Here is an 18855-nt window from a genome sequence, read left to right as displayed (position 1 = left end):
TGGTACACATTTTAATGAAAACACTTATTTACATAAAGAAGAAAAAATTATAGAGACTGTGAGTCTGAAAGACAAGCAAGATCCGTTTAATGACTATTATAAAAAAAGGGCTTTGATCAATTCTATAATGCTCCCTATCAAAGTATTGAGGCATGGAAGGTGAGTAAAATACCTTCTGATTCTACACGCAGAGACAGAATATAGGGATAGGTTATCTGATCCAAAATGATCATTGCTGTATTTTCCTAATTTATCTGGTTGAAAATGAAACAACTGAAAAGTGATTAAATCTAGATTAAATGCGTTCTTAATATATTCCAGGCACTATGCTAAATAATGCACAATGCATTGTCCAGCTTAATTCAAAAAGAATACAATGAGGTAATTCCCTTATTTTCATTTTAAAGATAGTAAAACTAAGATTCAGAAATAGTAGTATAATTAACTACACATGGTCTTACAACCAGTAAGCTATGGGTGAAAGACATGGCTCTGGGTCAGCCTGCCCATATAGCCCTTGCTCTTAATCTCTGAGATCTGCTGTGTCTAAGACCACATCTGCCCCCCACTTTTTCAATTTATGGCCTTAGACAGCCTCCACAAACACATCCTGTTCTTATGAACACATCCTGTTCTTATGAACACATTAGTTTTGCTTGTGCAATCATTTATATGCTGAACAATGATACTTACCTCACCCAAGTTTTGAGTTGAACTCTCACTATTATCTCTAAATGTTTTACAAGCGAACGTTTTCTCAATAGCTACACTCAAGATTTGTGGTTGGGAGGACTGAGAAAGATTTCATCAATATTCTCTGGTGCAGTTTCTCTGTATTCATGCTCATAATTTGCTGACTTCTGGAATGATGGCTTTGAAATTAGAACATCTCTTGAAATAAAACTGCTGTGCCAGAAGACACCATTTAGAATTCCATTACAGCCCTGATGTACGAACATTCTTGCATCTACATTTTGATCCCAACACCTGTTATGCACTAAGAGCTATATCTATTTCCAGAATTTTCCCTAGTGGAGCTTTATTATCACCCATTCAGGAAGCCCTTAAATATCTGTCAGCCGTTGGTGAGGTTTCTGCTTGTTTTATTTAGACTTTGTTTGTGGGCTTTCCTCACACAGTGCTCCCACTCCTGTTATATTTTTTAAATTTATTTTTTATTTTATTTATTTTTGGCTGTGTTTGGTCTTCGTTGCTGCGCGTGGGCTTTCTCTAGTTGTGGCGAGCGGGGGCTACTCTTCGTTGCGGTGCGCGGGTTTCTCATTGCAGTGGCTTCTCTTGTTGTGGAGCATGGGCTCTAGGCGTGCGGGCTTCAGTAGTTGTGGCTCACAGGCTCAGTAGTTGTGGCTTGCAGGTTCAGTAGTTGTGGCTTGCAGCATCTAGAGCTCAGGCTCAGTAGTTGTGGCACACGGGCTTAGTTGCTCTGCGGCATGTGGGATCTTCCCGGACCAGGGCTCGAGTCCATGTCCCCTGCGTCGGCAGGCAGATTCTTAACCACTGCGCCACCAGGGAAGCCCTCCACTCCTGTTACTTAAGAGCAGCTCTCTGTTGTGGAAAGAGCATGGTTTTGGAAGACACCCCTGACCCTGGTTTGACTTTGACTCCTCCACTTATTGTACATAATGCACAATTACGTTCAACTATTTTTGATTCCTAAGATTACAGACATAATTTTAGATTTACTTATGATCAAGTAAAGATTTATACAGTTGAGTGAAAAAATACTTCATGTTTGTTGGGGGGAGCGGTAGAGGGGATTGGTAAAGGGCTTTAATTTTACCCCAACCAATCTAAGTGGTAAAAGAAGCTGGTCTGGGTGAGCTCCATGTTCCTCTCATGTGTCCTTCCTTCCCACACTCCTTCTGTTCTCTTACCTGAGCTTCCCCCAGCAGACCTGACCAGCCATAGGCACCAGCCCATAGTTCAGGATAGATGCACGTGGGCAGGAGGGTAGAAGTAGGGGATGACTTTCCTAATCCCTTTTCTTTACTCTCCTCCTTCCAACCTGGATTCTGTGCTGCTGGAAAATGTATCCCAGCACTGAGGCCCTCAGACAACTGTACCGTTTCAGAAGCCAGGCTGGCTTTTCTCTTCATTTACAATTTTGTAAATTCTGAGAGAATTGTTTTTTATTTATTTAAGAAAATGTGGTATATACATACAATGGAGTACTATTTGGTCTTAAAAAAGAAGGAAATTCTGCAATATGCTATCACATGGATGAATCTTGAGGACATTATGCTAAGTGAAATAAGCCAATCACAGAAAGACAAATACTGCATGAATCCACTTATATAAAGTAAGCCAAATTCATAGAACCAAAGAGTGGAATGGTGGTTGCCAGGGGCTGGTGGGAGGAGGGAATGGGGAGTTACTAATCAATGGGCATAAAGTTTCAGTTATGCAAATGAATAAGTTCTAGAGAGCTGCTGTACAATGTTGCACCTGTAGACAACAAATGCTGTATTATACACTTATCAATTTGTTAAGAGGCTAGTCCTCATGTTCAGTGTTCTTGCCACAATAAAATAAAATTAAAGAAAAAAATAGCTGCTTTTTAAATCTAGATTTCCAGTGGAGAAGGCTAGATTGCACTTGAGTTCTGCTTAAACTTCCAAAATGCATCTGGGCTCTCTAATCTGGCAAGTTTTTATCCCCACCGTGTAATTTAACAGTGTGGAGCGAAGAGCTGACTTTCTGGGCCTTGCTGTGCTCTTTTAGATTATGTTACCCAGAAAAAAAATCCAGACCGAGTACCATAAACAAAATACATCTTAAAATCAGGGCTATTGCTTAAATGAATAAACTTTTGAATGCGTAAAGATATATGATATTTCGCATGTTATCATTTAGGAGATGAAATACTACTTTGAAGTTTGAGTTTCCTTTTCCCCCCCTAACTTTCACTTACTTTCTGAAGTTTGTGCCAAATATAATTCTTGATAAAGCAGACACTGTTTCTTCAACATGAGCAATTCTCAATGTTTTCAGCTTCTAATTTTGTTGCCTCAATTTTAATTGTAATTTGTGTTTTCTGAGCCAGAATTGTTTCAAATGAGCACAAAAGTTTCCATTGTTCTGTGTCTTACAATATGAGTATGCCTGAGTTGCAGTCATTAAAATCCTTACATGGGTCGTTTTTGTTATTGTTCCCCGGGGCCCCCTCCACCCCGACTTTTTTTTTTTTTACATGAGTGAGCTAAGAAGCAGCAACTATTTTAACAATTTATTTAAATAGAAAATGAGTGACTGTGTGTCTCCTAGAAAGATGGTCATCAGATGTCTTTTTAAATTCTGACTGCTACAAGTAAATTTAGCCACAGTGCATTGCTTTCTGAATGCTTCCAGAATGGAACACTGTGCTTTGATTGTTGCTTTGGGAGTCTCATTAAGACTCTAAAAGGTCAAAGGAGTAAGGACTGGAGCAAAATATGTTCACTTACAATACACACAGCACAATCCAAATGCAGAAGTCAGCTACATGCACGATGTGTTTCTACCAGAGTATTCATACAATAGAGAACCCTGTTCTTGTCTAAATGGTTGCATTTATTCTACCAAATATCTACATTGTTGTTACTAGTGGAGAAATATTTCAGATTGCCAATTGTTTGCTTCATAAACTAATTTCTGAACAGAGGATGATGTTGGAATCAGATATTTTTGCCATAAAATGAAATCGCTATCTCCATAGGTTTTCCTGTCTTAAGCGATGGACATTTTTCATAAAGCCTCTGCCCTAACACACACTTTAAAAATGTCATGAGGTGAAGACAGAATGCAATGATTTTGGCCCCTGGAAAATTGCCCTTGAAGGAGGACATCAGATTTTGACAAAGAATACATTAAGAATACAAACTAACTTAAAACTCAGTTTTCCCAGCAGAGTCTGCTCCAGCTTGAAATTTAATTATCTCAGGTACATTTCAGTAATTTGTTTCTGCTGGTAATAGGAGATTATTTTCATGCGAATGTGATGATACCCTATAGAGGAATCGGTGGGAGTTTTCCTTTAATTTGAATTTAGCCTTTAATGTTTTCCTTCTCTAACATATTAAGAGGATAGCATAATTTTAAACACCTTGCTACTTGGTTTCCCACATTCCATATTTTAGCTTTTATTTGCTTTGGCTCTTGAATATCTCAAAAATTATAATGAAGTAACCTCAGAAGTTTCCTTTTTGTGTCCATAATTGATTGCTATAGTACTTAATATTCTTATAAGGATTAAGAACTACCCTATTTCAGGGAGTGGTCCAGGTGCTAACAGTTCAACAGTGAAATACAGATAAAAATCTCTGCCTATATGGGCCTTTCATTTTCGTACGTATGTCTATACCCAAGTTTATCCTTTTCACCTCAACCTCCAGTAAAAATTTCAAAAATTTTCACCAATGTTAGAATTTTAAAGATTGCATAACTTTTTGAAGAAATCACTATGAATTATTTTCAGTCTGAGGATACAGTGTTCATGGTGCTCCTTGGAGGTGAGGACTAAATCAATGCTATTTAACGTTTTTATTAATGAATAAGATCAGTGATTTTTAAATTGTGTCCTTTGGAGCGCCAATGTCAGAATCCCTTCAGCTGGTGGTCACAGTTCCTGAGATCCACTTCACAGATCCTGATTCAGAATAACAAGGTGCAGATCAGGAATCTGCATTCTTAAGTAGCAGTCTAAGTGATCCCTACACATGCTGAAGTCTAAGAATCAATTACTAATTTAGACAAAGAGCTGAAGAAAGTGAATCTTAAATTAGAAAATGACCACAAGCAATTGGACAAAAAGGCTTGAGCCTTGTGTATTCTCAGTACATAAAGTGGTGCGAAAGGGCAAAAAAGTTATTTTCTGAGGAACTGGCACCAGAATTTCTCCTAGAGAGAAGACTGTTTCTTGTTAAGGAAATACTTTGATGTCTGCTTGGAGAGAGAAAATAAGCCTATGAGAATAAATGTCACCGAGGCACAAAGAGAAAACAAATTCGAAACAAGATTGGAGGTGCTGGGGAGGGGAGACTGAAGAGAGAAACAGAGAACCACACATCTTGGGGAGAGGCTGGCCACTAGTGGAAATGGCCTAAAAGGTGTCTAAGACTGAACTTTTAGGCATCTGTGTGGTTGTGATATAAACTCCTTTTTTCTTCCTGAATACTCACTGATGGCTGCTACACACACAAGAGCCTGACATGAGTGGTTTTCATGGGAATCAAATTAAATGGGTGGAGATCTGTGTTGAGATTAAAGAAGAGCAGTGAGGATGGAGGAATACCTAGCCACCAGAAGTTGAGCAGAAAATGGAGGATTAAGAAGGGAGAACTCAGAGCCAGAGAGCTGGGAGAAATGGCAGAGAATTTTCAGAAATTCAGAGGGAGACAATCATCTTCCCACTGAACGAGGAGTTGGGGGTTCAAGCTAATTGTATACAGATCTTGAGGGGTAGGATGATCCAAGTGGACACTGGGCATTATGTTTAGTTACTGTTTTATGGATCATGCCTTATCTTTTCATCTAGGTTTTGAGTTTCTAGTTAGAGGGGTATTCTTGTCTTTTTTAAATTATTAATCACTTTTCTGCACGGTATATTTTGCACACTGTAGGCTGCCACACGCTTATTGAAAGTTTTTTTTGTGCTAGAGTGAAAAGTGTAGTGGATTGTGAATGAAAAGTGTCCTAGATTTATGATCTTTAGGTTATTCCCTTGTGGACCTTTTAAGTTCTGGGTCCTTGAGTCTTATAGACACTTGTAGAAAATAACTTGTCTATGCCTTTATTCCTAGAATGTCTGAGTTACTTGATATTTACTATTTCAGTGGAATGAAATGGTCATTCCTGTAAAATAACATCTATAAACTACTTTTCTATGTGAAAATATATGATAGATTAATTTCCTAAAGTTAGTTTAATTTCCCAGCAAGTATTTCAGACCTTATACATACTCTAAAGCCTTATGATTATTTTAACTTGGTGAGTTAAATATTTGTGGCTAAGCTCATTACATTTTTAATGCTGGAAGTACATTTATTTTCCTATGAGGATTCTAACTATTTAGAGTAATTATACTTGGCATCTAGAATTCTGTTGGAGGATGCATTAAAAAATACTACTTGACACTTCTATGGGTAAAGAAATCAAAGCATAAGTAAGTAGGTAAAAGAATGGCATTTTATATTTGGAATTCTGGTCATAACTCTAACAGTAATTTCCATGCTGTGAGAAATTCCCTTAAATCTTTTCATCTGCAAGAGAGCTTTTCTGTTGAACTTACATATATTAGTTTACAACAAAGACTTAAAATAAGTTACAGTCATTCCTCAGTATCCCCAGTGGATTGGTTCTAGGACCCCTAGAGATACCAAAATCTGCAGATGCTCAAGTCCCTCATAGAAAATGGCATAGTATCTCCATATAACCCACACACATCCTTCCGTATACTTTTATCATCTCCAGATTACGTATAATACCTGACACAATGTAAATGCTATGTAAGTAGTTGCAAATAAATGTAAAGGTTATGTAAATAGTTGCTGAGCATGTGGCAAATTCAACTTTTGCTTTTTGGAACTTTCTGGATTTTTTTTTTCTTAAATATTATTGGTCTGTGTTTGGTTGAATCCGAGGATGTGGAACCCATGGATACCAAGAACAAACTGTATATGCAAATAAGTCAGTGAGAATATATTTATGTTGTGCTTTTATAACCAACCACCTTGTGTGGCAGGCAATACTATTTCCACTTTATACTCGAGTGTGGCAGGCAGTCACCCATTGGAGGGTGACCTCCAATGAGCCACAGTTCTCTCCTGATTATTTGAGTGTGGACTGGACCTAGTGACTTATTTCTAAAGAACAGAATATGGAAAAAGTGATGGGATATTTTTCAAGATCAGGTTACAAAGAAAAGGTAGCTGCCGTTTTCCATTTCCTTTCTTTCTCTCTCATAGGCTTGCTCTGAAGGAAAGCAGCTGCTGTGTTGTGAGCTGCCCTATGGAGAGGTCCATGTGTTAAGGAACTAATATCAACAGTCAATGGCCAATGAGGACCTGAGGCCTGCCAACGGCCATATAGGTGGTTTGGAAGTATATCCAGTAGAGCCTTGATGTAACTAGACCTACGCTTTGATTATAGCTTTGAGAGAAAGCGTGAGCCAGAGGCACCAGCAAAACTGCATTTGGATTCCTGACCAGAGAAAAATAGATAATAAATATTCATTTTTTTAAGCAGCTACATTTTTGGGTAACTTGTTGTCTTAGTCCATTCAGGCTGCTATCACATAGTACCACAAACTGGGTAGCTTATGAACAACAAAACTTTATTTCTCACAGTTTTGGAGGCTGGGAAGTCCAAGATCCAGGTGCCAGAAGATTTGGTGTCTGGTGAGACTCACTTCCTGGTTCATAAGGCATCTTATTGTATCCTCACATGGTGAAAGGGACAAGAGAGCTATCTGGAGTCTCTCTCATTAGAGCACTAATCCCATTTATGATGGCTCTGCCCTCATGACCTAATCACCTTCCAAAGACCCCACTTCCTCATACTGTTACCTTTGGGGTTTATGACTTCAACATATGAGTTTGGGGAAGACATAAACATTTAGTCTATAGCCCTTGTTATACAGCAATAGATAAACTATACATGAGGAAATTGAATCCCAGAAAGGTCATATGATTTGAACAATGTATCAGATGTAAAGAATTGAAAACGCAAGGGTTTTCTGACCACTTGGTCAGAGAAGGGCACTGAGGAGGTGGCATTAAACAGATACCTAAACGAACTGAGCCATGTGGACCTTTGGGGAATAAGTGTGCAGGCAGAGAGACAGGCAAGGGCAAATGCTTTGTCATGAGAACACTGGATCAGCATCAAGGCCAATGTGGATACAGAAGAGCAAACTAGAGAAAGATACAGGGGATGAAGTCAAAGAGATAGGCAGAGGCCAGATTATGCAGAGCTTCCCAGCCATGGTAACGACTTTGGATTTTGTTCTAATTCTAGGGGGAAGACATTAGGGTATTTTAAACAGAGAAGTGATATGATTTGATGCACTTGTTAATATTTGTGGAGAATGGAAAGAGAAACAACAGGAGGAGTAAAGACCCAGTAAAAAGATTTCTTGAGGCAGATAACTTGCCTGGATGAGTGTTAATGATTACTTAGACTAGAGGTAGGAGTGAAATGGTAGTAAATGGTAGTTTGAATGCTTGGAAATTGAAGTAGTTTTTATTTCTGGTTGCTTCTGTGGACATTTTTGTCAAAGAGCTTGCATTTTTGGAAGGGAGGTTTAATTGTGACGAGAATGCAATCTAGGTTTTTGATTACTGGAACTTAATGGTTTTGAAATTATGGCTGTGCTCTGCTTTAACCAAATTAGATGAGCAGTCTTGACTGAAGGCACTCAGACATTGGAGAAGACTTAGAGTCAAGGTCTGTATAAAGGCATGATACAGGTTTGGCATTCCCCTTAGATTTTGAGCGGGTGACCATGAGTGTTGGAAAGAGCCAACACTTATTTCTTTGCTTTTGCACTACACAAACTGAAGTTAGTTTTTGTTTTCCTCTCATTATCCTTTTGACCAGCTTTCCTGGCAGATCCCAGAGAACTCTCCTAACAGTTCACATTTTATAAGTGCTCTTTTTCTCAGAATGGGTATGCATATATATGTACACACACACACAAACACATACAAGGGAGAGATGGCACAATTTATTTTTGATTTTGTTGTGTATGAGAACACACATTCCTAAATAATATGGAGAGATTGTCTACGTTTGGATGTTGGTTGAGGTCCCCAGGGATCTGAACAGTGGCACTTTTATTTTGAAAGGTCCTATTGCTGCCTCATCAGCATTATCCTCCCATTTTCTTCTCAAAGGTGAACTGGGGTCTTTCATTCTTTACATCTATCCCACTAGGGGGACTAGAGTTGAACACGGTTCAGGAGAGCTCTTTGTATACTTGATTTCTTCACAAGCTTTGTTTTGGAAAAAAAAAAAAGGTAAAACTCATCTGGTGATTTTGAGTCTTTTCATTTTAGAGCAAGAAATTATGTGGTAAAATTTCAGTAAGTGACACTGAAATATATTTCCCTTTTGATAAGTGTAACTGCCTTTTTCAGATTTCAGAAATAAGGTCTCATATGTATTCAATATAAATGATATGAAACATTCATTTGTCTGTGGGGTGTGTGTCAGATTTAAAGTAAAACATCTTAAAACCCACAGGTCAATTTCCTCAATAATAAATTCATGTAACTATGAATTTTAAAATAAATACATTCTTGGGGAATAAAATAAATGATATTTGAGAAGTTACTGCTTATTTATTGAAGGCATTGTTTACGTTAAATGCTTTATGCTAAGTGAAATAAGTCAGAGACAAATACTGTATAATAGCACTTATATGTGGAATCTCAAAAATACAACAAACTAGTGAAAATAACGGAAAAGAAGTAGGCTCACAGATACAGAGAACAGGCCAGTGGTTACCAGTGGGGTGGGGAGGGGCAATTTAGAGGTGGGGGAGTAGAAGGTACAAGGATGTATTGTACAACACGGGGAATACAGCCAATATTTTGTAGTAATTACAAATGGAAAGTAACCTTTAAAAATTATATTAAAAATGCAGTTTAGGGCTTCCCTGGTGGCGCAGTGGTTGGGAGTCCGCCTGCCGATGCGGGGGACGCGGGTTCGTGCCCCGGTCCGGGAGGATCCCACATGCCGTGGAGCGGCTGGGCCAGTGAGCCTGCGCGTCCGGAGCCTGTGCTCCGCAATGGGAGAGGCCGCAACAGTAAGAGGCCCCGCGTACAGCAAAAAAAAAAAAAAAAAAAAAAAAAAAAATGCAGTTTAAGCAGTGTTTTCCCAGCATTTTATCAACTAGGATCTCTCACCCTATCCACCATTCCTTGATCACCTACTACATTTAATCCACCCCAAATGAATAATGGTCCTGCAAGCAGTTGGTTGAATCTACCTACAGAACAGGCATTTCACACAGAAAACATATGTTATTTTACGTCTCTCAGATTGGAGAAATGTTATATCATGATGGAAATTGGAATAATTCCAGCTTCAGAAGTGTCCTCTAGAATTCCCAAATGTCACAAATTTCCATTTCAGAGTGGTGGTATCATAATTTATAAACTGCTCGGGAATTAAAAAAGGGCTAAACAGCCATTAGGTTGGGTGTTACTATGTAGATGTATGTTTTTTGTGCTTTTCCCCATTATACAAAAGCAAAGGTTTTTCATTATGCTAGCATAGTTAATTTATTATTTTCAAGCTAGTGCCTAAACTTCTGGAACACAGAAATTAATGGGCTCTTGGAAACCCTCTCTGAATTGTCCTAAAGTCAATGGTGGTTCTTCCCATCTGTCATCTTAATTTGTAGTATGTCTCCCAGATGCATTAAAACAAAGATATACACTAAACTTCCTTGCATTCCCATTGGCACTAAGTACAAAAATAAGAATTGTCATAAATCAATTATTTACAAGAAAACTCCCAAACTTGCCAAACTGGAAGCCCTGATTTAAAATAAACTGGGATGTCACTCACTTTGCCAACCAACTCTTTCAGACTGCAAATGACATATTTATTTATAGAGCTATTTAGATAATAATGGAAGAAGGTTTAGTAGCTTATTTTCTAAACTAGCAACCAATGTTAACTCCATGAGTTTGATGACTGCTTATAAAATGATCTGTTTGCATCTGTTTTCTGTTGAAATAATTACAACTGGAAATGACGAAAATATGTTAATATTTAACATTACACTTGTTTTGGGTCATATTCTGAGAGAAGATTATTTTTTGATCCAGAACTATGGCCTTCAAAGTAATTGAGAATGAATTAATTCATGACTCCCATAGTTCTTTCCATGATAAAAGGGTAAAGGAAAATTTGGGTAAGTAATTTTAGCATTTTATGTTGTCTCATGTTGGAACTGAGCCCAGTTTAGCCTGGGGAGAATCCAAGTCACAGTTGAAAGGAAACCAAGTTTGCAGTCAAAAAACAGTACTACATACAGCAAGTCCAAAGAATGAGGCAAGCTCAAGAATGGGGGGAAAGAAATGAAGTCGGAAAGCTGGAGAAAAAGGCAGCTAGAATGTAGTCTAAGGAATTGGTCCAGGATAGAGGTTTATAACTAAGGTCAGCCATTTTCAGATAGTGCCAGCATTATCCTGCAGCAATGGTGCACGTCAAAGTAAGAGTGGAATTTATAGGAACTGTAAGAGCAAGACACAGACCTCCACTATCCCCACTCCTTACCCAAAATTGCTGTAGTTCCTTCAGTATTTATTGTTTCCTGGTACAGGATAGCTAAAAATTTGAGTGACAGGATAGCTAAAAAGTCAGGTTTCCCTGATTTTGTCCTAGTCAAAGCCTACCTTTTGGTATAGTTATGAAAAACACCCCCTTTCACTTTTCAGAGTTTCCTAGTTTGGATGATAAAGTTTATGGTCATTCTGGCAAAGGCCCAAGATGAGAAGGTAGGAGCACCTTAATCCTTTGTGGATTATTATCTTATTATTATTACTATTTTTTAAATTTAAATTTAAAAAGATTTTTTAACATCTTTATTTGAGTAAAATTGCTTTACATTGTTGTGTTAGTTTCTGCTGTATAAAAAAGTGAATCAGCTATATGTATACATATATCCCCATATCCCCTCCCTCTTGCATCTCCCTCCCACCCTCCCTATCCCAGCCCTCTAGGTGGTCACAAAGCACCGAGCTGATCTCCCTGTGCTATTCACAAAGCACCGAGCTGATCTCCCTGTGCAACAGGGAGCTGATGCTCCCTGTTGCTTCACTAGCTATCTATTTTACATTTGGTAGTGTGTTTATGTCCATGCCACTCTCTCACTTCCCAGTTTACCCTTCCCCCTCCCTGTGTCCTTAAGTCCATTCTCTATGTCTGCATCTTTATTCCTGTTATTATTACTATTTACCCACAAATCCTGTTGAAATCCACGTAGGAAAAGAAGATTTGTTGATTATTCCTTCTTTGGGAGATGGCAAAGTGTATGGGAAGGGATGAGACTGTATTCCTGGAGAATTTTTTTTAAAAATTAGAGAAATTTGGTTCTAAAGTGTTCAGGACATCAAAGATCCACAGACCATGAGGGTAAATTTAAGAAAATTGATATAAAGTTAAATTACTTGCCTCCATTTCATTAGGGGCTTTTCCTGAGGTTCTACCTTTTCTTTTGTTTGGAACATAGTCTTCGATTTCTTCGTTTTGCTTGACTCTGTGTTGATGTCTATGCATTAGATAAACAGCCCCCCTCCCAGTTTTTTTTTTTTTTTGCGGTACGCGGGCCTCTCACTGTTGTGGCCTCTCCCTCCGCGGAGCACAGGCTCCGAACGCGCAGGCTCAGCGGCCATGGCTCACGGGCCCAGCCGCTCCGCGGCATGTGGCATCTTCCCGGACCGGGGCACGAGCCTGTGTCGCCTGCCTTGGCAGGCAGACTCTCAACCACTGCGCCACCAGGGAAGCACCCCCCGCCCCAGTCTTAAAGGAGACGCCTTGGGTAGGAGATGAGCATCATTGTTCAACCCTGCCCTGGCTCTTGGTTGTCCCTCAAACCTTTGTGACTGTCCAAGTGGCCTATTTTAGTTTTAGCGGCTCCCAGTAGTTGAGGGTTTTCCTAGAACTATCAGTGTCCCAAAGGGAAGGATCTCAGGCAGCACCGAGATTCAGGCAGATTGGAAGCCAGACCCTCAGGCAGCAGCTTTGAAAATATGCAAATATATACAGTCCTGTGGGACCCTGGCTTAAGTCCCGTCGGCCACGGAGTCAGTGATCCAGAGGTGTCCCCTGGGTGGCAGCTGCAAAAACCAGGGCACCAGATGCACTTAAAAGCTTCCCTCCAGGAGACTGGCGCTCAGGAGCACTGCAGAGGGAGAGTGTGAAGATGCGGTGCGTCCGCTGGGGTGGAGGTGAGGCGGAGGGTATAGATGGCGTGGCCAGGAAGAAGGAGAGAGATAAAGATGGCGCAGGCCAAAAAGCACGCCAAGACGGCGCCTGCCAGCTGGAGATGGACAGAAGGAGAGTGCATAGCTAGCATCGGCAGGAAAAAGAAGAAAAAAGAAAAGAAAAAAAAACTTTAGCGTTAATATATATATATATATATGTGTATATATATATATATATGTGTATATATATATATGTGTGTGTGTGTATGTATATATATATATATATATATATATATATATATATATATATATATATATATATATATATATAGTGTCTGGGGCTAGAGCAAGGCACAGGGAGAATGTGAAGACGGTGCCCGCCAGCCAGCAGACGCCAGATGTGTGCTAAATTAGATGACTGCCCCTCCTGCCAACAGCTTTATGATAAGCAAATGAGCTTCATTTACAGAAGTCTGGGACCTCTCCATCCTATGCGTCCACCATGAGCCCTGGAGCTGGTGAGTCCGAGCGCTGGAGCCCTTTAAGGCTGTTTCTTAGACCGTTTTATTTTAACCTTTTGGGTAATGTGGACCGAGCCCTGGAGGTTTTTAAAGCTAGATGTTTTAGGAACTTGGCAGTCAGGGGCTGGTCTTAAAAGTTGGGGTCTCCAATGTGGGCGTCAAACCCTACGCTCCTCAGGGAGAAGCTCTGGGGTTTGAGTTCCCTCCCGATGGTGCATCGCTCTGCCCCAGGGTGGGGTTTATGGGGAGATGTGCCCCAGGCTCCCCTACCTTCTTCCACGTGGGACTTAATTCTCTCATTCACCTGATGCATAGCATTTGCTCAGAGATGAGGTTTATTTCAGAGGAAGTTGTTTTATACTTAGCTGCAGATTCGGTGTGCCCGTGGAGGGAGGCGAGCCCAGAACGCTTCGGTGTCTGCCTTGACCCAGAACTCATTGGTATAAAGAAATACTGACAAGCCTGGTAATTTTAAAAGGTTTAATGGAATCTTAGGGTCGCATAAAATGTAGCACAGGCCATAAATGAATCGTTAATTAAGATGAATAAGGAATGGTAAAGTTAATATTAGAATGGGGCCCTTTATTTCACGTAAGATGTTCTTTATTCAAGGGCTATTATGACAGAAACACAGTTAACAGATCTTGAAAAAAGGAGAATTCTTTAGGCTTAAAAGTAAATAGGAAAATAAAACATTCATGGGAATTTGAATTTGGAGATTGAAATTAATTTATCACTTCTCATTTTACTATTCAGTGTGGTGTGTGTGTTCTAGGGGATAAGACCTAACTCATGAAAGTCAGTAAACTATTCAACTGAATGGGGCTGCGTGTGGGAACCCTGACAGCAGAGGCATACGGGAGTCACTTGATCACTTGGGTATTTAGTAATGCAGTTAATGCCGTTTATTGTGTGATCATTTCTATAATGAGAAGGTGAAAGTTGATTAGTAAGTGGAACTGATTTGGAAGGAATTTATTAAAAGTTTGTGCATGACTAAGTGTTAAGTAGAACATTTAAGTTCTACAACCAATGTTTTCATGAAAAATTTGAGATTATTTTTCTAAAAATGGATCGACTCTCTTGTCCCTGGTTTTCGCTAATCTAATTTCTCCTCAATATCAAGATAAAATGGTTCATACGTACTCTTTCACTTTCTCGCTTACCATTTCCTATTCAACCCACTACAGTCTGGCCTTGTGCCTGTTTACAGATACTCAGAAACTGCTCTCAGAGTCATTGTGACCTGCAGTCATATATTGGACTTCTCGATTGCATTTGACTTGGGGATCATTTTCTCCTTGAAATTCTGTGTTCCCTACGTGTCCTGACACCAGCTTCTCGTAGTTCTTTATGACCAGTTCTAGTATAATTATGTGCTGCATTTTACGATGGAAGTATGAACAAGCAACAAATAATTCTGGCTCAATCTCTTGTTTTCCTTCTTATTTGTTAATTTTCGTAGTTGGGCCAGGACATCTCAGTATCACAAACAAGAAAGCACTTCCTACACAAAGTGAATATCTAAATGTTTTGAGGACCTTATTTCTTATTTTCATTCATTTTACATATTAATGTTATACATAATATAATATTCATTTGATAAAAGATGGCTGCCAACCTTGAAGCAGTTTCTGTTGACTCCCTGTCTTTACCTGAGTTGCAACTCCTGTCTTATCTTTGTCGCTGCATTTTGACTTTCCTCCTTTGTGGGTGTTGATACAAAGATGGAAAAGTCATGCATTTCCTTTTGTGTGGATGACATGCCCAATCCACTACTGTCTCCTCTTCTGCTACTGGTACTGGCTCCATCCTGTTGCCTTTCCTACCAATGTTCTGCTTAAAGAGTAGTTTTTTCACTCAAAGGGGAAATTTCTCTTGAAAATATGACACCCCAATTCAATCAACACTAGAGAATTGGTTTCTACATGAGGATAGCTCATTTAACCCCCAAATGGTAACCTTCTCTTTGATGATTACAATGTCTTGGATGAGACCTGCACATAGTGGGTGTTCAGTGAACTCCTAATACTCTTTTCAGGTACTCTAGGGATTATTCCCAGTGGAGGATAAATATGAGGGAGATGATTCTATATCATTCTTTAAGATTCATCCAGTGTGGGATGTTTGTCCACTGATTTATCCCTGACTTTAGGGGAATACCCTGCTATTCCAGGTGTTAGAATAGTCTTCTTTGCAAATGAAAATCTTCAGGACAGAGATTGGACACAGTCAAATGCTCTTTCCATGATGGCTCCTGAAAAAAAAATCTATGTAGGAAAATTTTATTATCTTTATTTTATAGACAAGGAACGTCACTGAGAGATTGTGATCCTTCTGAGGTTATTTCGCTTACACCTGCATAACTGAGACCCAGCTCAAGAGATCTGAGTCCAACTTCTGTCTACATTTCCTCCGGATTGTGTAATTTTGTTGCAATAATGTATTTTTGGAGTTATGCCTAAATCTTAAAAGAATTACTTCCAATTTTAAACATTTCTGAGTTTTAATATTCTGTAATTGAAGTTAGTTCAATATAAACAAATCTATAAACTAGAAACTCTGTATTTCAAATCTATTAAAAAGAAAAATGAAATACAATCAGCTCAATTAGTTTATCTGGTGGTCTCTAGCTAAGGAAGCATAAGCCCGTATAATAAATCCCTCCAGCAATCTGGGAATTTAGTTCAACGTAAATGGTTAAATTATTATATTATTTCCTGAATATGTCTTTCATTTTTTGAGTATTGTATTAAACCATAAATAAATTATATTAAATCTGGGGAAACAATTAGAAAAATATAAATTAATGGGAGCTTTTATGATGAATAAATGAGGAAAAAGAGTTAAACTTGAAGACAGCAGAAAGGAGTAATACCAAGTATCTATGAATAAATAAAGGTAGATCCTACGGAGAACATGGGTCAATTTTATGATTATTCGTCTTAAAATAAGGTATTAATCAACTTAACATTCTAGACAGAAAAATAATTTCTTCAAGTTTTGATATGAAAACCTCATCATTTTAAGAAGGTTTGAGTGACAGAATAAGCTTTTAGAGAAGAGAAGGAAATCCTATAATGTAAAATCCTTGAAGTCAGGTTAATGGGTGGATTAATACTCATGACATAAATCCTATAATGCAAGAGAGTGGCTTAGCTGACTTGCTGGGAACATTGCTGATTCAAATTATATTCATCTGCTTGGAAATAATACTTTGGGGGGTCTGGGTATCTGGAAATATATTAATTTTAGCTTTTTCAAGTCAAAAGGTGTTCCAGAAACTCATCAAGTCACTCAGGCAATGGATGGAAAAATCTTCATCCTGATTTTTAAAAAATTCTCAAACTGTATATACCTCAATTTAATTTTCACCTTGATTTAAATTGTAGGGACTTATGCAGTATCATTTTAAATTTTGTCAGTGTCTTATGAGTAATAACTAAAGGGTGGTTTTCTTGTTTGCTAATGATTTTATTTTCTTTTTTGGGGGGGGCCACAGTTCCCTATTTCTTATGTGAGATACCTATTTCAAAGAAACATCAGAAATGTGGTTTGTAAAATACAGATATACCTTTCTTGCTGCAAAAGGCAAATTCCTGAAAGAATGCATATAAACTCAGTTCTGGTTTCAAATGGCTTCTTGGCTAGCATTTTCTCACATTTCTATCAAAATACGAAATCAAAGAAAAAGAAGAAACTAAAGCTTTGTAGATTTGACCTTGGAGTCATGTAGTTAAAGAACACACAAACAAACCAATAGTTTCAAACTTACAAGAATGCTGTAAAGGTAATACAAAGAACACAAATATATTCTTTTTTTTTTTCTTTTTAATTAGACATGTGTTTCACGTTATTAGATACTGCCAGTATCTAATACTGCCATTTTACGTCCACACTAGCAATATAAAGGCATTTTATTTGCTCCACATTCTTGCTGGCTTTTGGTATTATCAGTCTTTTAAATTTTGGCTCATTGTGGTTCTAATTTGCATTTCTCTAATAAGTAAATCTTTGAGCAACTTTCCATTGCTTACTGTCCATTTGAATATCTTCTAAAGTATCTATTTAAATCTTTGTTCCATTAAAGATGTTTTAGTCTTTTATTAATTTATTTGTAGGAGTTGTTTATAATGTAGATGAGTCCTTTGACAGATACCTATGTTGTGAGTATTTTCTCCCCGTCTGTGATTTGCCTTTATACTTACTTTTTAAAAATTTTTATTTTATATTGGAATATAGTTGATTAACAATGTCATGTTAATTTCAGGTGTACAGAAAAGTGATTCAGTTACACATATACATGTATCTATTCTTTTTCAAATTCTTTTCCCGTTTAAGTTATTACAGAATATTGAGCAGAGTTCTCTGTGCTATACAATAGGTCCTTGTGGTTTATCTGTCTTAAATATAGCAGTGTGTACATGTCAGTCCCAAATTCCCTTTGTCCAGGGACCCAATTAGCTTTCTTCAACTGTTCAATCATATCAACTATAGCAAAAGAATCCAGTCTAAGATCATGTGTTCCACCTGGTTATGTCTTTTTAGCTTCTTTTCTTAAAAAACAATTGTTCCCAAGTCTTTCCCTTGTTTTCATGACCTTGACATAAATTTTAAGGTTATAGATCAGTGTTGTCTCTGTTATCCCTCAGTTTAGCTTTGTCCAATGTTTCCTCATGCTTAGACACAAATAGCATATTTTTGGGTGGAATGTCACAGAAATGATGCTGTGTTCTTTCCATTGCATCTTTACAGGTACTGTAAAATGCTTTTTTTGTTGTTGTTGTTGAGTATTTTTATTTTATTTTACTTTTTTTGAATTTAATTTAATATTTTTATACAGCAGGTTCTAATTATTTATCTATTTTATACACATTAATATTATAAATGTCAATCCCAGTCTTCCAATTCATCCCACCCCCACACCCCCCCCCCCCACTTTCCCCGCTTGGTGTCCCTACATTTGTTCTCTACATCTGTTTCTCTATTTCTGCCTTGCAAACTGGTTCATCTGTACCATTTTTCTAGATTCCACATATATGTGTTAATATACGATATTTGTTTTTTTCTTTCTGACTTACTTCACTCTGTATGACAGTCTCTAGGTCCATCCACGTCTCAACAAATGACTCAATTTCGTTCCTTTTCATGGCTGAGTAATATTCCATTGTATATATGTACCACATCTTCTTTATCCATTCATCTGTCAATGGGCATTTAGGTTGCTTCCATGACCTGGCTATTGTAAATAGTGCTGCAATGAACATTGGGGTGTATGTGTCTTTTTGAATTATGTTTTTCTCTGGATATATGCCCAGTAGTGGGGTTGCTGGGTCATATGGTAATTCTGTTTTTAGTTTTTTAAGGACCCTCCATAGTGTTCACCGTAGTGGCTGTATCAA

General features: G+C 38.2%; 1 long non-coding RNA gene across 1 annotated transcript in view; it reads left to right on the top strand.

Moving 5' to 3' along the window:
• Window positions 1–18855, top strand: part of LOC109548183 (uncharacterized) — a 74817-nt gene that overhangs the window by 10637 nt on the left and 45325 nt on the right. The gene's annotated exons all lie outside the window — the stretch shown is intronic.

Source organism: Tursiops truncatus, chromosome 9 (genome assembly GCF_011762595.2).
Source record: "Tursiops truncatus isolate mTurTru1 chromosome 9, mTurTru1.mat.Y, whole genome shotgun sequence".
Taxonomy (NCBI): domain Eukaryota; kingdom Metazoa; phylum Chordata; class Mammalia; order Artiodactyla; family Delphinidae; genus Tursiops; species Tursiops truncatus.
The sequence above is the reverse complement of the archived record's forward strand: the minus strand, read 5'-3'. Positions and strand labels throughout refer to the sequence as shown.